This window comes from Anser anser (assembly GCF_964211835.1).
Source record: "Anser anser genome assembly, chromosome: 2".
NCBI lineage: Eukaryota > Metazoa > Chordata > Aves > Anseriformes > Anatidae > Anser > Anser anser.
Genome location: NC_139721.1, coordinates 103,947,562 through 103,967,972, shown reverse-complemented (window position 1 = coordinate 103,967,972; position 20,411 = coordinate 103,947,562). Strand labels below are relative to the sequence as shown.

Genomic DNA, 20,411 nt, shown 5'->3' with positions numbered 1-20,411 from the left:
ACATCTTACTTTTTTTTGGTGTGTGTGCATGTCATTTCTATGATGTGTTTGTTTTGCCTATAAATTCATGTGAAAAATAATCTGAATCCCAATTATTGGGGAGGGGAAGTGGCAGAGGAGTAACAAGATACCCTTCATTCTGGTAACTACTTATGAGGAGAAATCATGCTGTTTTTTTCTCAGTGGTGTGTTAAAAACAAATTATCTTGTAGAGCAGGAGAGGCAGGAAGAGTAACCGAAAGCGAAGGAACTTTTTCTTTGGACATACCTATCCATGGGCACTGTCTGTGTCAGGGACAGTGGAATGGCAGAAGGGAAGAGACTGACTCCTGTACTCTGTTTCTTTTTTATATTATTATTTTCTCTCCTTCTACCTAATAAACTTTCTAACCGTGAGAGTTTATTTTCCTTAGACTACTGTTTTTTCTTTGTTAACATCTGTTCCCACTTAGTAATAAGGATTACTGCTAAAGTGTTCTTGATTGCTAAACATTTGCAGCTAATCAGAGTTAAAGGTGAGTTACTGATCTTTATGTTGTTTTTTTTTTTTGCTCTGCCTTATTCTGTCTGCCTTTCCTGCCCTGTTGTGTATTTCTTCGAATCACTATGAAGCACTGTTATCCACTTCAGAGTTAGGTCCTTGCTTATCTGTATCACATTACAGCAACATCTTTCTCAACACTTTCTGATTAAATCTTAAGGCATCGATTAACCTCTGTGTCACTAGCTTTGGGGTATATGAAGGTGAAGATGCATCAAAACCTATCATCGTATTGGCACCTGTAAAAACAATCATTAGTACTTGTGTCTCAGATGCTGTTTTCCAGAGAGATGTCAAATCTGTTGTGTACTCAAGTTTTGCAACTTTAAGAGCTTTAGGTCAAAGTGGTGAGCAATGGGCTCTATAAGAGAAAAGAAGATCCTATCATAGGAATACTGACTTTCTGGTATTTGGTTTAGTATTGCAGTGTATAAGGCTTTTGACACCGTTTCCCACAACATTCTCAAGAAACTGGCTGCTCGTGGCTTGGACTGGTGTACGCTTTGCTGGGTTAGAAACTGGCTGGATAGCCAGGCCCAAAGAGTTGTGGTGAATGGAGTCAAATCCCGTTGGAGGCCAGTCACTAGTGGCATCCCCCAGGGCTCAGTACTGGGGCCAGTCCTCTTTAATATCTTTATCGATGATCTGGATGAGGGGATTGAGTGCACCCTCAGTAAGTTTGCAGACGACACCAAGTTAGGTGCGTGTGTCGATCTGCTCGAGGGTAGGAAGGCTCTGCAGGAGGATCTGGGTAGGCTGGACCGATGGGCTGAGGCCAAATGTATGAAGTTCAACAAGGCCAAGTGCTGGGTCCTGCACCTGGGGCACAACAACCCCAAGCAGAGCTACAGGCTGGGAGATGAGTGGTTGGAAAGCTGCCTGGCAGAGAAGGACCTGGGAGTACTGGTTGATAGTTGGCTGAATATGAGCCAGCAGTGTGCTCAGGTGGCCAAGAAGGCCAACAGCATCCTGGCTTGCATAAGAAGCAGTGTGGCCAGCAGGGCTAGGAAATTGATTGTCCCCCTTTGCTCAGCTCTGGTGAGGCCGCACCTTGAGTACTGTGTTCAGTTTTGAGCCCCTCGCTACAGGAAGGACATGGAGGTGCTCGAGAGAGTCCAGAGAAGGGCAACGAAGCCGGTGAGGGGTCTGGAGAACAAGTCTTACGAGGAGCGGCTGAGGGAGCTGGGATCGTTCAGCCTGGAGAAGAGGAGGCTCAGGGGTGACCTTATCGCACTCTACAGGTACCTTAAAGGAGGCTGTAGCAAGGTGGGGGTTGGTCTATTCTCCCACGTGCCTGGTGACAGGACGAGGGGGAACGGACTAAAGTTGTGCCAGGGGAGGTTTAGGTTGGATATTAGGAAGAACTTCTTTACCGAAAGGGCTGTTAGGCATTGGAATGGACTGCCCAGGGAAGTGGTTGAGTCACCATCCCTGGAGGTCTTTAAAAGACGTTTAGATGTTGAGCTTAGTGACACGGTTTAGTGGAGGACTTGTTAGTGTTAGGTCAGAGGTTGGACTACATGATCTTGGAGGTCTCTTCCAACCTAGATGATTCTGTGATTCTGTGATTCTGTGATTCTGTATCTTACTGTGCGACATGAGGTGGGGTGCCTGCAATGGTTAAGGATATCACTTATGCTACAAATCCACTTTCTTTCTGTGAAACCCATGAAGTATAAGAGTAGCAGTGAAGCTGAAATGATTGTGTATTTTGATGTAGCATTTTCTAAATATAAAACATACATGTGATGAACTTCAGTGATGCATGGAAATCCAGTTGCTACTATATAATTCATCTCTGAACCAGACGTGCAGCAAGGCAGCTCTAAGAAGCTCTACATGTGTATTTGAACATTAAGAACAAATTTGGTTAAATATTTTAGTAAATATTTATAATTTTGTAAATATTTTAGTAAATATTTTATATAATTGTATATAAATATTTAAAATAATTATATAATATGTAATTTCGTTAATATTGTCAAGCAAAAGAGAAACAGTGGGGAAGCATCTAGCAATGCTCATGAGTAAAATGAGATCCTATGTCTTGTTTCCTGAATAACCTTCTACTTGTGGAAATGTGGGTCTCTAATAGGATCATAGAGTGAGAAATTCATATATACTTCAATATGTTCCATATTGGATTAGAAATAGGGTACTTATGAAGGTAATTAGCCATTGATGTAGCTTAATGTAGGGTTGAGAGGAATTCTTTGCTTGAACTCTTCAGATTAAACTGGGTGTTGCTTTTAAGCCATTTTATATTCAGGCAAAATTTAGGGCACTGATGCAGAAAACATTGGATGATATTTTCCTTGTATGGAGTTATACTAGAAGAGTACAATGACCTTTTCTTGTCTTTAAAATCTATTCATTGTATGTTTTGGAGAGGATGTGAGATGTGATGTTTTTTCTTTACTAATGTTGATAAAATGATATGTTTCTGTAATGTTTAAAAAAAAAAGATAATATTGGCTTCTACAAAACATCAGGGTCAAATCTACTTGAAATGGCTTTTCTGTTGCTGCTGGTGGTGAATAATTCTTTGAATTCAGGGATTACAGTCTAAAAGCCAAGAATGTTGTGAGCTGAGGTAGTGCTTTATTTGTCAAATGGCTTAAAGAAATCTTTTACATCGGACTTTTTTTTGCGTGACCCAAAGACTGTAACTGTTTTTAAAGATCAAAATCAGGATCTTGAGTTTATCTTAATATATTTATCAGGACTGTCCAGAAAACCCTTCCCTATCTACAGTCTGCTCCTTTAGGATACACCTGACTTGGGATCCATCTTTAAATCCTAGAAAGCTACCAGCCATAAATAAAGAAAGAAGAAAAAGATGAGTCCATTTGGAGTTGCATGATATGTTTGTTTTAGGTAGTGCAGATCAGAAATTCTCAATATCAAGGTATATTAGAATCATATACCTTTCGACTTTTTTCATCTATATCTTCAATACAATTACTTTCACTCACAAGTTTATATTTTCAAATACATTTTTATTCCAGTAGACGTGTGTTCTGTAGTTCAAAGTTTCCTAATTCAGAGTTTATTTTGAAAAAAAAAAAAAAATCCTTTCAAGAGAGACACATAGATTCAGTCCTCAATTTAAGCTAAGATTAACTTCCTGTAATAGTAGGTATTTCTTGAAAGTACTAGGGCAATATTATCACTAAGCTATGTAAGTATATCAAGCTTATTGGGTCTCTGAATCAAATGATCACAGAAATGATGAGTGGTGAAAATGACTGGTGCTTTTGAACGAGGTTTACTGCTGAGTTCCTCTTGATATTAAACATCAATATAAAGTCAGACCAGGAGTATGTATTCCCTGGAGTTATTGATTAAGTCATTATAGTTCTTTAATTCTGTTCACTTAGTCATCCAATGCTATAAATGAAAAATCTGGGAGTTATGTAGCCATAATTCAGATTCTGTTCAGAATTTTAGAAGGGGCAGAAGTACAGTGTTTTGCAGATCACACCATGGGGAGATAACTTTGAAGGAGACACCTGTGGAAGCATCTGTAAAAGCTGTTTTAGAGTTAAGTTTGCTTGGAGTTGCTTGGAGATCTACAAAGATGGAGAAGGACCTAGAGGTCAAGACATCTGAGGAGCAGCTGAGGTCCTCTGGTTTGTTCAGCCCAGAGCAGAGCGGGCCAAGGGGAGGCCTCATGGCGGCCTGCAGCTCCCTCACGAGGGGAGCGGAGGGGCAGGCGCTGAGCTCTGCTCTCTGGGGACAGCGACAGGACCCGAGGGAACGGCATGGAGCTGGGACAGGGGAGGGTCAGGCGGGGTGTTAGGGAAAGGTTCTGCACCCAGAGGGTGGTCGGGCACTGGGACAGGTTCCCTAGGGCAGTGGTCACAGCACTGAGCCTGCTGGAGTTCAAGGAGCATTTGGACAGTGCTCTCAGACACAGGGACTGGTTTTTGGGTGGTCCTGTGTGGAGCCAGGAGTTGGACTCGATCTTTGTGGGTCTCTTCCAACTGAGGATATTCTATGATTCTAATTGTAGTTACTATTATATTCCATAAGCCATAACAGAAACTGGACAAGAGCTTTTCCACCATCCCCTCAACCTGAAAATCAAGCAGCAGATTATTATCTGATTTTAAAAGAAAGAAGAAAACAAACAAACAAACAAAAACAAACAAACAAAAAAAACACAATGAAGTGCTATAAATATTATCAGAATTTGATTGAGACAAAATTATTTATGTTGAATTTCTTATGTTTGCTATTCAAGATGGAATTTGTATACTATATTAATATTTATAAGTAATAATGAGGGGAGGTTGCACTGTTGTCTACTGTTGTGACTCCCAGAAGTTAGACCTCGCTAAGAAAAAAGGCGTAGTCTCATCATACCTCGAGTACTCGAGTACATACCTCACCTCGAGTACTGTTTGCAGTTCTGGGCACCACAGTACAAAAAGGACATTGAACTGTTGGAGAGTGTCCAGAGGAGGGCGACGAAGATGGTGAAGGGCCGAGAGGGGAAGACATATGAGGAGCGGCTGAGGTCACTGGGCCTGTTCAGCCTGGAGAAGAGGAGGCTGAGGGGGGACCTCATCACAGTCTACAACTTCCTCGCAAGGGGGAGTGGAGAGGCAGGTATTCTCCATTATCACCAATGATAGGACCCGCGGGAACGGTGTGAAGCTGAGGCAGGGGAAGTTCAGGCTGGACATCAGGAAGAGGTTCTTCACCGAGAGGGTGGTCGCACACTGGAACAGGCTCCCCAGGGATGTAGTCACTGCACCAACCCTGTCTGAATTTAAGAAGAGATTGGACTGTGCACTTAGTCACATGGTCTAAACTTTTGGGCAGACCTGTGCGGTGCCAGGAGCTGGACTTGATGATCCTTATGGCTCCCTTCCAACTCGGGATATTCTATGATTCTATGATACTCTTACAGAAGCTATGAAACAACTAGCTTTTTATCATTGAAGTATACATGTCACAGAAACATGCATGTGTTGTTTCTTTTATTGCCGGATTATTATTTTTTGTTTCTGGAAACTGAAAGTTACACCTTTAGGACAGGACATACCGTTTTTTTACAAAATAACAAATGAAAACTAGGTAGAACATCAGAATGCCATTTCCAAAATGAATTCATTGGATTAACAAGTGTCAGAGGCAGGTGTACCAGGCTTTGTCCTGAATAAAAGTGAGAATACCGTCCACTGATTAAAAAAGAAAACTGTAAGTAAAGAACTTTTTGTTACTACTTTTCTCAATGTCATCCAGTGAGTTACCAGATCATCTCTGATATTCAGTCAGTCTTAAAATGAGGACATGAGCCCTTAAGAAGGGTTAAAATGCTTTCCTTGTCCACATGGTCTCATCAGAGTTTCTGACATTCTTTGTCACAAGTTCAGCCTATAAAGGGAATAAATATGATTGCTCCCCAAATCAGTATTTAATAAGGAATTTAATAAGGAGTAGTAGGTTCTGGTTGGAGCTGGACTTCACCCACATTATCATTTCAGGTACCTGCATGTTTTGGCATAAATCCACAGATTTTTATTTTGATACCTCAAGGCATTCAAAAAATACATTAGGATTGTGTTATTTTAGCCACATTGACAGACCTAACTGTGAGACTTTGCTTTTGTGAAGTGATCCTGATCTGCTCGATGGGAAGAACCAAAACACAAGTCTGAAGAGATGGAGTGACCAGCAAACACAAAACAGAGTAACTTAGAAACCAGGTCTCCTGGCTGGCAGTGAGGTGCTCTGCCCATAAAACTGTGCTGTTCCAGTAAGAGCACATAAGCCAAGTTGTAATTGCCAACCAGTAAAATAAAGGGTCATAATTTGTCCAGAACAGTAATTCTGGAAAAAAAAATAGGGAAAAAAGTGGCTGAGGAAAGGAGAATATAGGGACACCTTCAGTTAATCCCACGTCTCTCAATCAGAAGGTTTGTCTTGCTTCAGCTTCTTCAAATAGCTGCATCTGGGCCTCTAGTGTACTGTAAGTAGAGGAATGTCATCGCCATCTGGGTGATTTCTGGCTTTATGACATGGTAAAAATCATTTATGACCACCCTGATGCTAGAAGTTAGAACTTCATAGCGATAAAATATCTGTGCATTGAGTCACCACTGGAAAAAGCAGCTCAGCAAAGAGTCCTGAGCTGGCCTAGGAGCACTCCTGCACTTTATAGTGTTTTGGTTCATTGTGCCTAAGGAGCAATTCTCAGGATCCAGGGAAAGTTGGCTCTGTGTGTAGTGCTAGGGTGAAATGTATGCCCGTGTTTCTTTTTGATCTCTAAATATCGATAGAAATGAAGTATTAGGCAGGCAAGGCTTAGTTTTATGGACCGATACTTTTTACAAGTGTTTCGGGGTGAAGGGGGAGTTTTACCTTGTTTGAAACAAAGCAAAAGTTGGAAGTTCTTATAAGTCTCAAGCTCATCTGGATCTGCAGCAATAGTACTCACCATCTAAAACTTAAAATACGAGCTTTATATTGAACATGGCAAGAGTGATCTTAAATTTGAAAGAAACTCTTTTAAGACTGAGAGGAAGGCCAAGAAGACAGATCAGTGTTCGGCCTGGGAGCACAAAAATACATATGCTATAAATGCCTTAAAATGAATGTTAATAAATGACCTTGAAGTTGGCTGATCTGTACTGTTGCCCTTCAGAGATTCAGGGAAGAGTTACCAGTGTTGCAGTACCTGTTAATTTTGTAGATTTTTTTTCACATAATGAAAATGGGAAGAGAGAGGGTATAGTCCCTTCCAGATGACTTCAAATTACCAAGTATTACTTAAAGGGACTGAACACAAATAACACCCATAGATAATTATTCAGATTAGTTTTTGCTGTCTCTAAAATGTTCTTTCAGTAAACTTATTAGTGATTGTTGAAGTGTAAACATATTCTGGCTGTTTACTTCTTGAGTTTCTTTCCAATTCTCTTTTTCCAGTAGGCTCTGCTCTCTTTTTATAAATATGTGAAAGCCTGAAGTTCTGACTTTTAACAATTTGCATTCAAATGGGCACCTTTATTCTGAGAACAAATGGTTATACACTTCAAATCTGTTTAAATTTAGTGTTAGTGAAGCCAGTAGCTTGCAAAGGTGGGGGGGCAACTTTATGCTTTCTAGAATGTAATGAGAAATAAAACTTTAAAATACAAATCCATTTATCTTTAAACTATTTCCACAGTTCCTCTGCTAAGATTTGTTTTTAAATCTAATTGTATTCCAAAAGAGCATTTTCATATTACAAATTGACTCTTTCAGCTTTTCATTTTAAAGTGTTCTGAGTCACAGTTGTTTTCACAGAAAACGCTATCAAGAACAAGAAACTATGCCCTCTTACTATGATCAAGGCTACTTATTAGTATTGATAAATGAGAATGAGAGGCTTATACTTAAATTCTCAAATTAACTATTTAGGGGAATGAGATATAAATAATGTCTCCTTTCTTGCCGAGTGGTTAAGAGTACCCCATGCCTGTTTTGAAGAGGACAAACCATGGAACAAAAACTGCAGAACCAGTTGTAAAGCTAACCGTATGAAGGGCTGAGCAGCATTTGATCAGTTGGACTGGGTATAGTTACCAGGCAGCTCTACAGATTTCATAACTGAAGACACAGGGATTAATCCTTGGTACAAAGTTAGAGCCTCAAGAGATTGTAGAGCTAGTTTTTGGTGCTATCAGAAATAATTTGCTCAAGGAGGTGGATAATGTGTACAGTGGTACCTCCAATGCTGCTTTTGGTTACATTTATGTTCAGTGAAGCTCAAAAATCCTTCAACTCATAGTTCACATAAAATCAGCGCTCCTACGTGAGTAGATATCTATGCACACACATCTGCAAGCCACATACTACCTCCTTTGTTTAGATATCAATCTAGGCTTTATTTTTGCAAAAAGGGTTAAAAAAAAAAACAGTCTTCTAATCCCTTGATTTAGTTGAATTTAAAAATATCGATTATTTGCTGTCCCTGTCTGCCATGCAGACTACTTTTAAAATGTTTGGGGCAATGTCCTGGAAGAGCACAGTGAATGTCAATGATAGAGAGTACAGAGAAGATCATTTGGGTAACAAGTGAAAATACAAGGGTAGTGATGTAAAAAGATATTCAAAAGGTTGTTGGAAATGGCATGAGCTGTACAAAAGTATCTCACCTACTAGCAATTCCAAATAATTGAGCAGAATGATGTCTGATCATCTGGCAGTTAGGGATGTGGCAGGATGTGAAACTCATGAGTTTGACAGGATCTAAGGTTACAGAGAGTAACCTTCAAATAAATGGAGATGAATGAAGGTCCACTGGGGTTGTCTAATGATGCCTCTTTAGCTGTGTGGGACGTTCTGTATGAGCAAGTCTATCTGCAGACTGGTTTTGGTGTCTCTGCAGACCTCTAGACTAATATTGGCACATCACTCAGCTCTAGCTCATTAGCCCATCTAAGAAACTAAGAGTGTTTGGGCAGAAATACGCACTGAAGGCATTAGGATGATTTCTGAAACCAGAGTTAGCTTGGTGAGGGTATGCTGTATGCCATACACAATGCTTACAACTTTATTTTTTTTTTTGTAAGCACTATTGCAAATATAATCACCTCACAAACATGTTAGCACTGTAAAGGTACAGACGGAAGAGTGAACTTTAGACTCATAGAATCATCTAGGTTGGAAGAGACCTTCAAGATCATCAGGCAATCAACCTGACCTACCAAGTCCCACCATTAAACCTTACCCATTAGTGCCACATCTTCACATTCCTTAAATACCTCCAGCGCTGAGGACTCCACCACTTCCAGTGCTTGGCTACCCTCTCAATGAAGAAATTCCTCCGAATATCCAATCTAAACTTCCCTTGTGCAATGTGAGACCATTGCCTCACATCTTCTCACTTGTAGGTAAATCCAGGTAGACAACGTCCACAGCCTTTTCCTCATCTACTAAGCAGGTCATCTTGTCATAGAAGGAGATTGGGTTAGGCAGGACCTGTCTTTCATAAACCCATGCCAGCTGATTCTGATTACATGGTTGTCCCCTATGTGCCGTGTGATGACACTCAACCTTATCCTCATCTCTCATCAGTACATTTCCCTTCACCACCAATAAAGGATGGAGAGGCTTCTTAATCCTCCTTTTGCTGTTGAAGTACTTCTAAAAGCATTCTTTCTTGTCTTTTACTGCACTAGCTAAACGGAGTTCCAGTTGGGCTTTGGCCCTTCTAATTTTCTCCCGGCACAGCTTGATGACAGGTCTCTAGTCCTCTGGAATTGCCTGCCCTTCCTTCCAGAGTTCGTAAGCTCTCTTTTTCTTTCTGAGTTTGAGAAGCAGCTCTCTGTTCATCCAGGCTTCTCCCTGCAGTGTTTTGACTTTTGTCACATCAGGACTACCTGTTCTTGTGCCTTTAAGATGTCCTGAAGAAGGTCCAGCCTTCCTGAGGCTCCTTTACCTTTCAGAACCACTTTCCAAGGGACCCCATTAACTTGTTCTCTAAATAGGGCAAAGTCTGCCCTCTGGAAATCCAAGGTAGCAGTTTTGCTAATCTCAATACTGACTTCACTAAAGACCAAATACTCCATCATTTCATGCTCTTTGTGCCCAAGGCAGCCTCCAACCATCACATCACACACAAGTTCTTCCCAGTTTCCAAACATCAGGTCAAGTGGTACATCTTTCATAGTTGGCTCACTCACCACCTGTTTCAAGAGGTTATCCTCCACATGTTCCAGAATCTCCTAGACTATTTCCTCTCTGCTGTACTGAATTTCCAGCAGACATCTGAGATGATGATGTCTCCCGTCAGAACAAGGGCTAGTGATCATGAGAACTTCAGAGAAAAGAGCAGTAGATGAAGGTCTAGATGGTAATTTCAGAATACCACCAAAGTACTTGTCCGGTGTGAGACATAATTGCATCATGAACACATTTGGAATAAATGCACATCTATCCTGCAGTAATTGTTTTTATTTCAAATAAGTACAGATGCACATACTGCATAATAAAGAAAGTACTGAAATGGATTAAGGACGAAGTGCATTCAGATAAAAAGCTTTTATTGGCTTTGGACTGATTTCCTGGTTTATTCCTTTGTTTAACAATGGTTATTGAACTAAACTGACTGCTAAATGGAAGGGAAAAAAAAGTTGAATGAATAATACTTAGGAAGAACCCTAACATGAGGATGAATGCAACTCACCATGGCTGAAATTTGTCTTTTATTCTAGAGAGAGAGAAAACAAAGCTCACTAGTATCTCTTTGGGCATACTACATGCAGATTCTGCTAGAAATTAGGTTTTGTTTTTGTTTGGGATTTTGAAATGCACTTGGTGAATGAGGGGAAACTGATTCCATGCAACTTGAGCATTTTTATTTTTCTTGTTCAGCTTCAGGCTGAACATCCCCAATTCTCCCAGCCTGTTTTCATAGGCAGGTGCTTCAACCCCCTGATCATCTTCGTGGCCCTCCCCTGGACCTGCTCTAACAGCCCCATATCTTTCTTGGGCTGGGGGCCCCAGACCTGCATGCAGCACTCCAGGTGGGACCCCACAAGGGCAGAGCAGAGGGGGACAATCACCTCCCTTGACCTGCTGGTCACACCTCTGTTGATGCAGCCCAGGATGCAGCTGGTCTTCTGGGCTGCAAGCATGCACTGCTGGCTCATGTTGGGCCTTTTCATCTACCAGAATCCTCAAGTCCTTCTCTGCGGGGCTACTCTCAGTGTGTTCTTCTCCCAGTCTGTCCTCGTGTCTGGGATTGCCCTGACCCAGGTGCAGCACCTTGCACCTGGCCTTGTTGAATCTCATTAAGTTCACATGGGCCCACTTCTCTAGCTAGTTCAGGTCCCTTTGGATGGCATCCCTTCCTTCTGGTGTATTGACTGCACCACTCAGCTTGGTGTCATCTGCAGACTTGTTGAGGGTGCACTCAATCCCATTTACTACATCATTGATAAAGATATTAAACAGTGCTGGTAGCAAAATACACCCCTGAAGGACACCACTTGTCACCAGCCTCTACCTGGGCTCAGAGCCATTGACCATCACTCTCTGGGTGCAGCCTTCAAGCCAATTCCTTATCCACTGAATGGTACAACTTTCAAATCGATATCTCTCCACTTTGGAGATCAGGATGCCATGTGGGACCATGTCAAAGGCCTTACAGAAGTCCAGGGAGACATCAGTTGGTCTTCCCTTGTCAACTGATGCAGTCACTCCATCACAAAAGGCCACCAGATTGGTCAGGCACAATTTGTCCTTGGTGAAGCCATGCCGGCTGCCTCGAATCACCTCCTTGTCCTGCATCTGCCTTGACATTGCTTCCAGGAGGATCTGTTCCATGATCTTCCAAGGCACAGAGGTGAGGCTCACTGGTCTGTAGTACCCTAGGTCCTCCTTTCTACCCTTTTTTAAAATGGGAGTGATGTATCCCTTTTTCCAGTCACTGGGGACTTCACCTGACTGACAGGACTTTTCAAATATGATGGAGAGAGGCTTGGTAACTCCTTCAGCCAGTTCCCTCAGGGCCCTGAGATGCATGTCATCAGGCCCCATAGCCTTGTACCTGTTCAGTTTCATCAGGTGGTCTTGAACCTGCTCTTCACTTACAGTGGGAGGGACTTTGCTCCCCCAGCCCTGTACAGGTTCAGGGAAATGGGAGATGTGGGAAGCCTGGCTGGCAGTGAAGACTGAGGCAAAGAAGTTGTTGAGTACCTCAGCCTTCTCCATGTCTTTCCTGATCCCATCCCTGCAGAATCCCTGTACTCTTCCCAGGCCACGCATCCCTGCTTCCACTACCTGTGCATTTCCTTTTTTGCGGAAGGAAGAGGTGTAAGCAGTTACACCCCCTCTATACAGTGTCCTGAACCCTTTCAATGTGATTAATGCTTTACACGTCACATCACTTCCCCATGTTGATTTTTAATAGGGAAAGTGCCACTGCTGGATCCAATTTTTTCATCAACCTTGTACTGTCCCAACAGCTGTGAAAATAATGGAGCAATAATGAGATGCTTAATGCTACTTTTTCAATTACCCGATCCTCCTGGGACATGCTGCACTTTTTATCTTTTGTGCTTTAAAAAAGTAACTTTTAGCTGTGCAAATGGTCTTTGGGTATCTATTACTCTGATTTCAGTCATTTCAGCATTTGCAATAGCTGTAAACAGTTATTGCTTATTGTATTGAAAATTAGTCTGCGGTGTCCACACAGCGATCAAAGTACTTAGCATAGTCTTAGAAGTGGTAACACCAGGAATTGAATTCATCCTATAGCAACAAATTGTTCTTGGACTAGTAACTGTTGAGGGATATCCCACCTACACAGGCTGACCCTTAAGCTGCCTGGCTTTCCCAGGTTGTTAAGAAATTCAATCTGGAAGAAGTTTCTTTCTTTTGAAATGAAGCTGGATGGCCCATTCAAGGTATGCACATCATGTGGCTAAGGGGAGTGTGCAGAGAGGGTATTTGGGATCAGACAGAGTACGCACATATGCCATTTGCTCCATACCTCCTTCAGTGTGTCTTTAAGTGTTCTGATCTCTGTGTAAAAGGTGTCTGGCACGTAAAAAATAATAGAAGCAGTAGATAATCATGTAGCTGTTCCCCTTCATTTATTCATTATAAACATTATGGATAAAGGGTGACTGCCTAACTGAAAACAGTATTAGGGATTTGCAGCTGGAGACTGGATTATCCCATTACTGTGGAGAGAGCTAGTATGATGCCAGTAAAGAAGATTGATAAGAATCAGAGGGTTATAAAAAATATATTTTTAGAGTGCCTAATGTATAAAACAATGTCAGCAGATAAAACGCTGCTTCTTCGGATTTTCTCCATCTTTTTCTTCCGTGTAAAAGAGAGTCTAGTGTTCAGGTGTAGCTCAAAATAGTTAGCATGAGGGTAATAGGATTTTTAGGTTGTTGTGTTGTTTGGTGGCGTTGGGTTTTTTGTTTGTTAGTTTTGTTGTTGTTGTTTTTTTTAGCATTCAGCTGCGGGCCAGAGTATTGAGAGCTGTGCCTGTGATTGTCTTCTCTTAGAAGTTAAAGTTACTTTTCAAGGGCTTGAAAGCATATGGTCTTTGTGTGCTGATGAACTGGAACTGTCTTTGGCTCTTTGGCAGCAGGGCTTTGCCTCGGTGTTTAGGAGAGATGAGCAGGTTAGGTGACAGCCACTTGGCAAAAGCCTGAGGGGGCTGGCGGGGAGAAAAATAGGGAGCAAGGAATTGGATGGAAAAGGAGTGAAACTGTTTTCAACAATAAAGTTAAAAAGGAAAAAAGTGTCTGGAATAAACCAGGCTAATAATTCCAGAGGAGCAACCATTACTCTGTCATAAGAAAGAAAGGAAGGCTTTACAGTAGTAAAGACAAGAAATGTGATTTGCCTCTGCAAGTTCCAGCAGTATCTGTGGGAGGATTGATGCTTTCTAATTTTATATGCTGCAGCGGGTGTGTTAAATGCTGTTGACGGATCAGATTGGAATTGTATGCACTGAGGTATTTTGAGTGGTGAGGGAAGGGAAAACTGCTCCAAAAATACAACTGAGAAAGGAAGAGTCAGTAAACAATTCAGTGCTATTTTTTTGTTAAAACATCATCTGTGAGGTTTGACAACAAATACTTTTAATTAAGAAACTGACAGCCATGAGTGTCAATATCTCTTCTTTCAGATGCGTTTCATTTCAGAAAAAAAAAAAAAAAGAAAACTGCATAAGGTGGGTTTGGGGTGGCTTAATACACGAGGGAACTGCGTGAAGAGCATGTATGGATTGATGGGGGTGTTAGCTCTCAGAGGGAATTCTCGGGATGATGAAGAACCCGCTCTGAAGAGTTAACATTGCTGGCAAGTGAGCCGCTGAACCTGCGCCCACTCTGCAAGCAACCGCGCTGATTGGCACCAAGGGGCCAACATTGATCCATCATCCTGAGCTCTGCAGCAAAGTAATGGAAGTGGCTGCACGCACCGTGCTTCTCTCATCTTGTAAAGAAGGTTATTGCTCTCTGATTTCCTTTTAGAGTCAAAGCGTTTCAAATTGAACAGCAGTTTCTGACAAAGACAGGTACTGGAACTGCCTGTGCTGTGGTTGGGCTTGGGGGGCACCTACACTTCATGGGGCTTAAACAGAGAAGAATTACATGGGTAAATCCCTCCTTGTTTCCTTACTTCCTTTTCCATACCCCAAAGTCAAACCAGTAGGGAAGAACATTAGAGATCATGTTTTCTGTAATGTCTTCTGGGGAAACTCTCACGGTTTTCTTTAATGTTAATTTAGTATCAATTTATGATTCTAATTTATATGCTCTGGCTCTTGTTTATTAAGTGACCACATGCAGGGTTCTCATATCTCATGCATTCCCCATAAAAGCCTCTGCATTTCATTAAACCTCAGCATAAAAGGAAATGTTTCCTGGCAGAGCAATATTCTAACAGCGTGGTGCAAGTGTGCAGAAGGGTCCCAAGGTCACAAACTCCTTTCAAAGGTTAATTAAGTATGAAAGAAAGGTGTTCTGTCATAATTAAATAGTAATGACTGAGAGGCCAGGAATATTTGGTGTATAATGCAGTACTACAAGACAAAGCCAAAATCACATGCAAATTTATTATTTTATTTCATATTCTATTATAAAATACCCTTGGGTGTTAGTGTAATTTTTGTTCTCCAACTTGCATATGACAGAAGGGGGATTAAGTGGTCAGCACTGCCATGCATATATGTGATCATAATACATCTCAGGAGCGGTTCTGAGCAGGCTGATAGCATTCCTGAAACACTGAAAAGGACTTTTCATCAGGAGGGTGATGCCTTCATGATTCTGCAGAAATCACATTTTTAGTCAGAGTCGAACAGTCTTTCCTTGCTGCTTTCACACAGGAAAAGCTGCCGCAATATTTCACTTCTTTCAGTAGCACCAACAGAAATACAGTCGTGTTCATGACCCTGTTTAAGAGCTCATCAGAATTTCTCTTTTCATTCTTGTGCTTCTGGGGTTTAATATTTCAGCATGTTCAAGTGTATTAGGCAGGATCTTGGCACAGGTCCACAGACAAGTTGTCAGTCCAAATGTAGATTTTTTTTTCCCCCAACCAGCATTGTAAATCAGCTGATTCTGATGTTCACACTCTACTATCTGTGAAGTGAATGATTTTAGTGGCCAAATGTGTTATAATAATGTAGGACAGCATGGTTTACCAGTAAGTTGTAGTTTTAATTTCTTACTTCTGTGCTCTAAAAGTAATTTTCATTATGTTAGGTTTTTTCTTTCATAGTACATCAACATCTGAAAGCTGCATTTGTAAACTGTTTTGCCCAACTTGTGAAAGAAAGGTATGGGTAAAACTGCTCATACCTAATAATGCCTGAACTCAATAAAGAATAAATGTGAATCTCAGAACCTGAATTTTGTAAAATCTTATAAAACTTCAGAATCTTTCCACGTTACTTCTACCCTTCCATTTACCATCATCAGTCAGGAGAGCAGCTGAAAAGAAATGACTGTTTGATTGCTCAGCCCAGCCTCCCAAAAAAGGTGCATTGTCTTGCTGATGCAGCGTGACACTTTTGGGGACTTAGACCCGTCTGTCATCCCACGTCTCTGAGAGGAGTTTGTGTTCACCAACTGCCTCTGCATCGTGGACCTAGGTAAGGGAGGTGGTGCTTTAGGAAATTAGGTAGCTGTATTGCCAAAAACAAGGGTGATGGGATCCCCCAAAACTGCTGCCGTGTGAACCACACCAGCCATCGCTACCTTAGCGAGAGAGCAGGTGTGCCTCACCTCCTGAGCTCACAGAGCTGAATTTGAAGGTGGGAGTGGTCCAAAAATCTCTGTGCGTTTTCATCAGCATGTAATTACAAACTCCTGTTTATTACTGGCTGACTGGCCATAGCTGACTGGTGCCAACTTGTTTGGCATCTGAGCTTACGCAGGTATTTAGCAGCTGAGGATTTAGTTGGTGTTTTTGCTTACAATGAAATGTAGTTCTCCATTAATCTTCAGGAGGACTTTCATTTTTTCTCAGAGGACAACTGAAAAAGTAACTTCAGTGAGAGTTCTTCTGTCATTCCAGTTAAATAGGGGTCTCTTTTCTCATTATCAAGCAGATTGGACTATTCCTCCCAACTGTACTCATTTTTCAAAAACTTACAAGCCTGTGAATTAGTGATCTGCTGGTGTTAAAATGTGTGGAAAAAAAACACATGGTAGTGAATTTTCCATAGCAATGGTCCACACTGCAATCCTGAACCTATCTCTTCTTAGAGAGGATAGCTTTTTCTGAGAACCCACCATTGCTTTTGCATTATTTATGGGCATGATCTGTGTCCTTAAGATCTATTTCTGATTCTGTAAGAAAAGTTAATTAGTGTTTTGAAATTTAATAAAAGATTACATGGCAGTGGTTATGATGATAATATAACTTAGTAAGATAGCAGTTAGGGGTTTTATAAGTATTTTTTTAATCATAATAGTGAAGTTGATGTGTGAGATATTGTTATAATTCTTATAATAAATAGGCATCAACAGTACCAGAGGTTTATTAAAAGTTTTTTCAGCTACTCTATTTCATAGAAAATTGCTTGTACAGACCCCAAGATGAGGGCTCTTTGGATGACACGCTTTTTATCCAGAAAGTGGTATTTTCTGTCTGAGAGTGTTTTTAACCCACATAGACAAAAAAGGAGGAGGACTGGAGAGGGGGAGAATTGGGAACAGATAGTGTGTGCAAATGCTTCTGTGATTGCCATTTATAAATGAGCACTAAATCTATACCTTTACCTGCCTGGCTTTGATATCTGTCAGGTGTTTAGATATCTAAACACTACCGTGTGTGCTCTAAATTCTACATTGGGAAGTGAACACTGTGGATACACACTGGAGAGATGGCTCAGGTTCTCTTGAAGTCATCCCTCCACGACAAATTTCCATGCTTTTGATGAAACACTAGTGATGACAGCCAGCTCTCCCCTTTCTAAGCTACGTACAGCTAGAGTTTGGTGGAGGGGTCCCAGCCACAGTCTGGACATTACGACTTAATAGCAACAGCAGCACATATGTGTGTGGGACCCTGTAAGAATTTCAGCACATAAGTGCAGATTCTTGCTGCTTGTTAGTGATTTCTGTAGTTAAGTCTCTGCAGTGATGGGTGACTTCTAATACGAGCTGCAGGAAATGTTAGTTGCAAAACTGGACTTCTTGCACAAATTTGCTGCCTTGATGTATTTGCTGTTCTTTCTCGGTAGTTAGGATCATTAAGTCTGTACCAGATGTAAAAATCTGGGCAGACTCCTGTGATTGTTACAACACCAATTGTAAGTTGTGCTTAGTATCAGCATTCCTTTGGTAAAATTAGTCTAATAAGCTGCAGGTAAAATATCAGTAGGTCAAATGAGCACAACATAGCCTAGGTGGGTATGCAGGTTTGCAATACATCTGAAAAGAGACATCCTGCTTCCTAGTCTTCATATATAACAGCTGGGGGCTAAATTATGAAATAATTGATATAAACTAGATCCTCAGCTACTGGAGGTTAGCTTATCTCTGAACTGTTGGGGAATTACTCCAGCATTAAGCAGTAGCTGAGGACAAGAAAAGATGATACCTTCTGAGTGTCTGTGTGACAGCCACTGCTTTTGGTGTGTAAAGGGAGCACCTAGAAAATGAGAAGGACTTCAGGGTCTAGAATAATGCTTTGGCCAGTGCTAATTTTTTTTTTTTCCTAAGGGTCTTTTCCCACCCTTGCACTGGATTCCATGACTGTGCAACTGCTCTCTCATCTTTTCAGATCAGCTGTCCAGAGAGCTGCAGTTAGCACCCTTTTGGTGGTGATGGCTAGCTTCTAAAAAGGCCTTCTCTTTAGGGAGCATTTGGAAGCTCTCCTGACTGCAAGGAGGAGTGATCTGATTGCAGCAAAGCAAACGTCGTGGTGAATGGAGTTAAATCCAGTTGGAGGCCGGTCACTAGTGGAGTCCCCCAGGGCTCAGTACTGGGGCCAGTTCTCTTTAATACCTTTATTGATGATCTGGATGAGGGGATCAAGTGCACCCTCAGTAAGTTTGCAGACGACACCAAGTTAGGTGCGTGTGTCGATCTGCTCGAGGGTGGGAAGGCTCTGCAGGAGGATCTGGATGGGCTGGACTGATGGGCTGAGGCCAAATGTATGAAGTTCAACAAGGCCAAGTGCCGGGTCCTGCACCTGGGGCACAACAACCCCAAGCAGAGCTACAGGCTGGGAGATGAGTGGCTGGAAAGCTGCCTGGCAGAGAAGGACCTGGGAGTACTGGTTGATAGTTGGCTGAATATGAGCCAGCAGTGTGCTCAGGTGGCTAAGAAGGCCACCAGCATCCTGGCTTGTATAAGAAGCAGCATGGCCAGCAGGGCTAGAGAAGTGGTTGTCCCCCTGTACTCGGCTCTGGTGAGGCCGCACCTTGAGTACTGTGTTCAGTTTTGTGCCCCTCACTACAAGAAGGACATGGAGGTGCTCGAGAGAGTCCAGAGAAGGGCAACGAAGCTGGTGAGGGGTCTGGAGAACAAGTCTTATGAGGGGCGGCTGAGGGAGCTGGGGTTGTTCAGCCTGGAGAAGAGGAGCTCAGGGGCGACCTTATCGCACTCTAGAGGTACCTTAAAGGAGGCTGTAGCGAGGTGGGGGTGGTCTATTCTCCCACGCGCCTGGTGACAGGACGAGGGGGAATGGGCTAATGTTGTGCCAGGGGAGGTTTAGGTTGGATATCAGGAAGAACTTCTTTACTGAAAGGGTTGTTCGGCATTGGAAAGGGCTGCCCAGGGAAGTGGTTGAGTCACCATCCCTGGAGGTCTTTAAAAGATGTTTAGATGTTGAGCTTAGTGACATGGTTTAGTGGAGGACTTGTTAGTGTTAGGTCAGAGGTTGGACTAGGTGATCTTGGAGGTCTCTTCCAACCTAGATGATTCTGTGTGATTCTCTGATTCTGTGAAAAGGAAGACATTAACAGCAAGATTAGGGTGATTTTTTTATACACTTGGTAGTCATAGTCATTGGGAAAGCAGACAGCCAGCAGAGTGATCAGAGTAGCACTACCACAGGTTGAGTTTATTAGGTTTTGTTACATGGAGGTTTGTTCACTAAGGAACAGAAAGAAATAAAATATTAGATCCAGAAAGTCATTGTCAACTGGACATCCTTTTGCATCTACTAAGGTGCAGAGCATACGTATGGACTTGGTTATTTTAAAGGTTTAAGCATTTTACAGAAGAAAACAGGAAGAGATAGATGACATTTCCTTAGATGAACATATATTATCAATCCCCCAGTCTTTATTCCGTTAGAAAAATGAAAACACAAATAAAAACCTTGTTACAAAAAAAATTCCAACCAACCATATCGGTTTGTGATCAAAAGGTAGATTTATTTGTAAAAAAGAGTTGCAGTTTTATTTTGTTCCTTAATTTCATCCATATGTCAGGTAACTATAAGAGGATTTTATTCTTTTTTATTCTAACTTAAAGTTTTATCGGAGTCATTTAAATTATAGCTATGCTCACCAAAATGATTATTTGAAATAGTTGCAATCTTAACTTGAGAGAGAGAACTGCTTGTCTGTATTCAGAACTGTAAACCTGCTGATTGTGCCAACTAAAATACCCATTCTGGTACTTTAACCCTGTAGTCAGTGGCACTGTGAGGGGGGTAAGAAAAGGGTGAAAGAGTATTGGTTTCTTCTACCACCTGCAGAAGCCTTACCCAGTTGGGGTGCTCCAGCCCACAGAAGACAGGGTCACAGATGTATTAAACACTTTTCCACCAGTTTCTTCAGATCTCTTGAGGCCAACCTTTTACCTTTGCAATTAGAACTAACCTTAAAAGAATTTCTTTTAAACTTTTTGATATGTTGTTGTCTAAATCACAAGTTCTATAA

At 41.7% G+C, this 20,411-nt stretch overlaps 1 protein-coding gene across 34 annotated transcripts in view; it reads left to right on the top strand.

The window, feature by feature from the left end:
- TPK1 (thiamin pyrophosphokinase 1) overlaps positions 1-20,411 on the top strand; it is a 327,683-nt gene that overhangs the window by 129,904 nt on the left and 177,368 nt on the right. The window lies entirely within an intron of this gene.